General features: G+C 43.2%; 1 pseudogene; it reads left to right on the forward strand.

Moving 5' to 3' along the window:
• Nucleotides 1-1,479: 1,479 nt before the first annotated feature.
• Nucleotides 1,480-8,124, forward strand: part of LOC116097637 — a 12,534-nt pseudogene continuing 5,889 nt past the window's right edge.

Here is an 8,124-nt window from a genome sequence, read left to right on the forward strand (position 1 = left end):
GGTAGGAGTGAACAAGTGGTGAAGGGGAGGGGTAGTGGGGTGGGAGGCTCATGGAGGGGGGACAAGGAAGGGGGACATTTAAAAAGTAAATAAAATACTTAATAAAAAATGACTCCTTGTGAGTAGAGAGATGTAGGGGGAAAGGCAGGAGTGATGAAATAAAGTACAAGTATGGGAAAGGGTTTTGGCTGCATCAATATTACAGCATTATCAAAGCCAGCCAAAGATTTCCATTAAACAATTTCTAAAATTTATATTTGCAAGTTTTAAATGAAAATAAAAATCACCCCATTTTTACTGTCCCTCTTCTTGCTCTAAGATGATGGTATTCTTACCATTTTCCCAATGAAGCCTCTTTCCAATCCATGGCAACATTTTCTTCATTGTTGACTCATAATTTAGATTAATTCATAAATGCATACCTACACTGCATTGAATGTATTTAGTGATGCTTGCAGGTATATGTCTTCAGGCCTGAATACCTGCTATTGGATCATCATGTAGGAGACTTATCTGTGGGGACAACTGATTCTCCATCTCTCCTCATTGCTAAGCTCTTTATCTCTAGATGAGTCCCACCTACACTTGCATGTCCTACGGTGCTGTCCTTAGTTAGGTCTCCTTTGGACTTGTAGGTTTTGAGTGCAGCTTCCAGGTTATTTATGGGAGACACCTGCCCTGCCTCTCTTATGAGAAATATGGAGAATGCAGTCTGGAATTATAATGGTTCAATAAAGTGTCAGTAATAGGTATTGCCACAAGGTCAATAATGTCAGTGGCCTTGGGGAGCTGGCTAGGATTCTGGTGCCAGGCAGGATTTCCCTCCTGTTGTACAAGCTATAAATAAGTACAATGACATAGACCTTCTATCACCAGATATGTGTGTCACTATTTTGTTTTGGGGGCCATCCTGCCATGTTGGTCATTTGGTGGTAAATAGGCATCACAATTGATTGCTTCTGTAGCACTTGCCAGGGTTATGATAGCTAGTCCTCATGGAGATGTAATTCACATTCCCTGAGTCCCACACCTCATGTGCTTGGTGTTGTGAGAAACAGGGCCTTGCTGTCAATTTCTGGAAAGTGACCAAAGATTGCTGCATTTATCTGTATTATTTTAGAAGTCTTTTGGACCCCTTGACCTGCAACTCAAGGTTTCTCATGTTAGCATTTTTGTGTTTTAGGGGTTTTCTTAGGGGAACTTTGATTTCAGGATACAACACTGTCTGCTTTGAGTACTTAGTTCATTGGATCAGATCTGACTCCTGAGATTTAGAATATGTCCTTGGCTGCTCTGGGTTACTTTGCTGTTAGACTTTGTCCTGGGGTTTTCTCAGATAGGAATTTCATGGGCTCCTTTGATTTCAGGATTTAGTTAGGGATGTTTTGGTGGCAGGTTAGAGCAATGCTGGAAAATCTACATGTTTGTTGCTTTGCAGCAGCACCGACAGCCCCACCCCCCTTTCTCTGTGGAATCACCATGGCTGCTGGGACCCTGTACTTGAGGGCCAAGGTACTCATCGCTGCTCAGTACAGCAGGGCTCAGGTCCGCATGCTCTCCACACCACCCCACTTCCACTTTGGCCAAACCAACCGCACCTCTGAATTTTTCCGAAAATTTCCTGCCGGCAAGGTTCCAGCATTTGAAGGTGATGATGGATTTTGTGTGTTTGAGAGAAATGCCATTGCCTACTATGTAAGCAAAGAGGAGCTGCAGGGAAGTACGCCAGAGGCAGCAGCTCAGGTGGTGCAGTGGGTGAGCTTTGCTGACAGTGACATCGGTCCTCCAGCTAGCACCTGAGTGTTCCCCACCTTGGGCATTATGCACCACAACAAACAGGGCACTGAAAATGCAAAAGAAGAGGTGAAGCGAATCCTGGGGCTGCTGGAAACTCACTTGAAGACAAGGACCTATCTGGTGGGTGAGCAAGTGACACTGGCTGATATCACAGTTGTCTGTACCCTGTGGTTCTATAAACAGGTCTTAGAGCTTTCTTTTTGCCAGGCCTTCCCCAATACCAGCTGATGGTTCCTTACCTGCATTAACCAGCCCTAGAATGGGGCTATCTTGGGGGAGGTGAAGCTGTATGAGAAGATGGCCCAGTTTGATGCTAAGAACTTTGCAGAGAGCCAGTCTAAAAAGAATACACCAAGGAAAGAGAAGGGTTCATGAGAAGAGACACAGAAGCCCCAGACTGAGCGGAAAGAGGAAAAAAGGCAGCTGCCCCAGCTCCTGAGGAAGAGATGAATGAGTGTGAGCAGGCATTGGCTGCTGAGCCCAAGGCCAAGGATCCTTTCGCTCACCTGCCCAAGAGTACCTTTGTGTTGGGTGAGTTTAAGCGTAAGTACTCCAATGAAGACACCCTCTCTGTGGCGCTGCCATCTTGTTGGGAGCACTTTGATAAAGATGGTCCCTGTGGTATGCTGAGTACAGCTTCCCTGAAGAGCTCACCCAGACCTTCATGAGTTGCAACCTCATCACTGGGATGTTTCAGTGATTGGACAAACTGAGGAAGAATGTCTTTGCTAGTGTTATCCTCTTTGGAACCAATAATAGCAGCTCCATTTCTGGTGTTGGGTCTTCCGAGGCTTGCCTTTCCACTGAGTCCAGATTGGCAGGTGGACTATGAGTTGTATACATGGTGGAAACTGGATCCTGGGAGCAAGGAGACCAAGACCCTGGTTCAAGAGTACTTTTCCTGGGAGGGGGCTTCCAGCATGTGGGAAAAGCCGTCACTCAAGGCAAGATCTTCAGTGGGAACATGTCTTGCCAGTTGCCTAGCTGCCTGTACCTACCCTTCAAGGGAGATGGGGGTCATTAAAGGAAACTGAACATTGAAAAAAAGAAAAGAAAGAAAGAAAATCCACAGGTTTAGTGGCAGAATGCCCATGTGGATACAACAAAAGTTCACTGATGGAGTTTCTCACTGTTTTTCAATCCCCAAAAGAATCTGTCAACAGGCAAATGAATAAGGAAGAATTTTGGTTCAGATGATCTAGCTATCATTAGGAATCCTGACCCGTCCCTAGAAAATCTGTTCTGATATAACTCACTGAGGCTTGTGAACTGCAAACATACTTCCATCTGATTCTAGCCCAAATGCATTGCAATTAGAGTCTGCAAACCCCTTTTCAGGAGTGGGAGCATCCACATAGCTGCATCTCAAAGCTCCTTAGGATGGCACTGAAAGTCTATGTTAGAGCCAGGGAAGCATGTGATCATTGACCTTTGTTTTCATACTGTCTAAAGAACTCTCATGTCTCTGAAGATAAGGAATGTGTGTATGGAGAACAGAATAAGTCAAATCTAGTTGGGAAAGAGGAGTTCTCTGACTATGGGGAATGGCACTTTTGGCATAAGTGTGGCCTTGTTGAAAGAAGTGTATTACTAAGTTCTCTTAGTGTTCAAGCTCTGCCCGGTGTGGAAGAGACCCTCCTTGCTGTATGTGAAAGGGAGTCTCCTCTTGACTGATATCAGATCAAGATGTAGAACTCTTGGCTCTTCTAGGACCATGTCAGCCTGGACACTGCCATGTTCCCCACCATGATGATAATGGACTGAACATCTGAAACTGTAATCCAGGTCCAACTAAATGATTTCCTTATAACAGTTGCCTTGGTCATGATGTTTCTTCATAGCAATAAAAACCCTAAGACAGGAGTCAAATTGTAAGGAAGGACCATTGACTCCCAAGACCATGAAAAGCTATGGGATGTTTCCATAGAAATCCTATATAGGCTCTGAGGCACTGCAAAGAATGTAAATTGACAAAGGCCAGGGGAAGGGGAGGCAGAGATATATGTATCTCTATAGCAAACATACCAAAAAATCTGTCACCTTATTTCCCAGGATTACTAGAGGAAGATCTAGAGATACAACCTATCAGCCTGTAGCTCCTCTAGTTGATGGAACATCGCACATTTTACTGGTCCTTTGACATAAATATCTAGATGACTGTGTTTGGAACCATGCATGAGATATCACTGGGAGTATATGTATCCTTATGTGGAGTCTTAGCCTGGTGCCCTGTGACCCATACTGAACCTTCTGCTCCTCCTCTGCATCATATTCCTTCATCAGCAATCCTCTAAAATTTTTTGCTAAACTGATATTTTCACTGGAAAAGGTAACTGCCCCTCTAATTTAGAAAATTTATCCCAGTGATTTTACGACTACATGAGGGCTCCTGCCTAGTTGGCCTTTTTACTTGTTTGTTTATTTATTTGAAGACTCTAAGAAATGATAAAGATACATACCATGGACAAAGATACATTGATCTTGAGGATGAAGTCTGAACATGGAGATATTTGCTGAATATATGGAGCTGCTTACACTTGCTGTCTGTGAATAACCATCACAGCCTGTTCTTAAGCAGTTCAATCAAAGATCAACGAAGATGTTGAGAAATATATGGAAGAGACAAAGTAAATGTTTTAGAATAATCATGGTAGCAGATAGAACTTTTTTAAAAGTTATATACTCAATGCAATCACATGTACGTTAAAGATAGAAGGTTACATAGCTTGAGAATTTATTAGAAGAATTGTATAGAAATCAGGGCATAATTTTGGCTTCTATGTAGGCTCTAGTGAAAGCTTAAATAATCTTAGCCAACTATGTCTAGCCAATGAACATACCAACAAACATGCCTCCAGAGGAGAGATTTCAGTTTTCCATTATATATTTGCATTAAAATTGTGTCTGCACTCCTGGGTCATTAGATTCTTGATCCAAGAGGTTACTGGATATTTCTAATAGGGTCATCTTGAGGACCAAAGTGAACAATAGAAATTGAGATATCAGGATATGAGAGTTTGGACCACATTCTTGAAGATTGTGAGGATGTTGTCTCAATTTCTCCTGGGATCTTGGCATTGGTTAACACACATGTGATGGCTTGTCCTGGATCTCTTAAAGACAGCTGAGCACAAAAAGGCTCCTGGGTGTATCTTACATACCCAGCAAACCAAAATCTGCCAAGATTGTTTCTCTGGTGTGACCTAGATATGATCAAGGTCATGTTTTCGGGTAATGGGCCTCTGACCTGAACATAACTTGGTTTTGATGAAGAGAAGTGGTGCCCAACAACCCTTGAAGATAAATTTGACCAGAATTCTTAGAAGTCAGGGATCCACCAGCTTACACTGCTATTGATTGGATGTCAATCATCTCCTTAGGAAGCCTTGTTTATGAATCTAAGATCTTTAATGAATAAAGTCTAGTTTGTGATAAAAGATCAGAAGTCATAATAGGGCCATGTGGCATTTGACCATTCCTGATATTAAGGCATACCCATGCTGTTTGTTCATTAAGTAGAGTAGGTTCTTGTCCCACTTAAATCCACAGTGTGTGGTCCTGGCTCCCTTATTGTGAGCATAGTACTGTGTTACATGAGGAGAGACTGTGGCCCACAAGCCCTTGAATTTAAACTGGACTCGGAATACTCAGTAACAGGATCCTATTGATGTCACTTTATGGCCATTGCCTGCATCTTCAGACATCTGGTGTTTAGTGTGGTCAAACTTCCTAGGCTGGTGTATTGTCTAAGTCAGAGTTAATGTCAAATTGTTGTTCTTCATTTGTAGTATTCCAGATCAGATCTTGACACAGAGGATCCCCTGGGTGCAGCCTGCTCTCCCTTTATCCCATGGTATGCCCATGCTCTTTGATATACATGTGTGATACAGATTACTTAAATGTAATGATGTTGCCTTGATACACTTGAGGTGAGTTGGTAAAATGGTGGGTACAACACACAAATCACAACTGTACCAAAAGGATCTTGTAGATTGGCTTTGTTTGAAGAGCATGGTCTGTGATATCATCATTGAGTCCAAATTTCTTAACAATGGCATGCATTGGGTCACAACTAAGGGTATAATTTGCTCAAGAAAATAAATTGATGTGAGAAAATGCCTAGCTTCTGCCCAGGGCAGAGTCATTGTTTTTTCTGTTTCACATAGTCACTCAGGTGAGGCTTGGTCCCTTTAAGGCCTGGCTCCTCTATGGAGGAATTGTGTTCTATGTTGGATAGAGGATGTGACCCACATGCCCCCATTAACTATCTGAGCCCAGGCTTCATGGAATTCAAGGAGGTTCAAGATTTTCTTTGATGTCTATTCATGGCTTTGCCCCTCATTTGATCATCATCAAATCTGCTTCCTGGAGGAAAAAAAATGTGTCCATATGTCAGTTATTGAGATGACAAATCTTGAGTTAGTCCAAAACTCTTGCTGAACAGGCTATGGACTAAGATATATTTGAAAATTAATTGTTCCAAATAAACCAATTGAAGTCAAGATAACTTCTTGTCTCATAAAGGTACACAGTGAAGTATAACAAGCCTTTTCACATGGTAAGTCCATATTAATAGGTGTTTGGCACATTATAGTAATTGTGTCATCCTAGCTCACATACACTGAGGATGTGGTTAAGTGAAGTATGTATGTAATCCACACACCTTCTACTCAGGATGTCAGTTTATATCAGTTATCAGTATAGTGAGCATTGTAGGTGAGCCCATGGTTATGGAGGGACAAGCTGGGATGTGCCTGCATTGATGCCTCAATTTGTAAAATAAGAATTGAACTTAAGGTGCCTCAAGGTATACACTCAAACAGCAGTGATGTTTCTCTTAGTTTTAGCCTGGGCACAGTTCTTTGTTTGGGTCCAGTGATCTTTGGGTGATGGTGAATCTGAGCTAATTTTATATTAGCATTTTGACATGGATATCCTGAGTTTCATTATTTGAGCCAGGCATAGTACTTTTTTTGGTTTTGTTAGAGTATCTTTCATTTTAGGATTATTCCCTTGCCTATCTATCTTCTTGTTTGGGGCCCTGGATAGACCTAGTCCACATTTATTTTGCTTTTGGTCCAGGATTCTTCTGTTTCAGTTTTGGCTTGGACATGCTTATGTTTTGTGTTTTCCTTGGTCTTCTTTCATTTGGTAGTTTGCTCTGGTCCACAGATCTTCTGTTATTGAGCCTGAGGTTCTTGGGGGCCAGAGTTGGCAGAGTTGGTCTCTGCACACCACTTTTCAAGGTTTTTTTTCCCCCTGGTCCTATTTTAGGCCATGGCACAGAGTCAAGTACCTTTTCTTTTTGGGCCTGGGCTTTTTCAGAGTGAGAAATTGGCAACTAAAGCTCAGAATCCAGATGAAACAGATTATATATCAAACACTTAGGGGATGGTGGGGAAAGACCTTTTTGTCATTGAGGTGACTCTGCCTGTTGTGTATTGGGTCCATGATCTGATGTGGAAAGATTGATCTCTTTAAGTTGTGCGATCCTCAAGAGAGTCCTTATATGATGGCACCATGATATATTTTTTACCTTCTGTCGCAACATCCCATGTTGTGATATCAGAAGGAAGCAAGAAAAACAACATAAATTCATCCTCCAAAGTCTAAAGGTTGCTTTGCTAAGGCATTGTGGGCTTAGATATAAATCATCACAAGACCTTTTTTACTCTGTGTGGGAATGAATTCCTTGCTCCCTAAGTCTGCCTAGCCATGGTGTTTGAAAGTGTCCCTGTGGGAACTGTTAGCACCCAGAAACGGCGGCAGATATGGGCGGGTCCACAGACCTCTCATCAAGGCAACGGCCACCATATTCCCAGAATCCATTGGGTTCAGCTCCCACCTTTACCTGGACCTACTACGTCATGACATATATATTTATATATATATATATATATGAGTACTCTCCTCCATCTCTCCCTCTTTTCTTCTCTCCCCTCTTCCTGCACCGCGGTTCCCACTCTCCCTTAATTAAACCTCTTAAACGTGGAGCTGTTTGTGCCTGGTGTCTGCAGACGTGCCCGCCGCGACCCGAACCTCAAATCCCAACATTTGGAGCCGAACCCCCAAATCCCAACATTTGGAGCCGAACCCAGGAGCATGGCAGGCCGCTGAGACTGCCACCTCCGCTGCAGCTGGGACGCCGCGGACACGGCGGGTCCCATCACCGCTACCGCTGCTGCCACCGCGGCCACGTGGAACAGCCGCTGAGACCGCCACCGCCCCCAAACCCCTGGATTCAGGGTGAGTTACTTTCCCACGCAGGCCACCGGGCCCTGCCAAATTGCCACTAGGGTTTCTCGTGAGGACTTGAAACCACTAGCT

Source organism: Mastomys coucha, unplaced genomic scaffold (genome assembly GCF_008632895.1).
Source record: "Mastomys coucha isolate ucsf_1 unplaced genomic scaffold, UCSF_Mcou_1 pScaffold19, whole genome shotgun sequence".
Classification (NCBI taxonomy): Eukaryota; Metazoa; Chordata; class Mammalia; order Rodentia; family Muridae; genus Mastomys; species Mastomys coucha.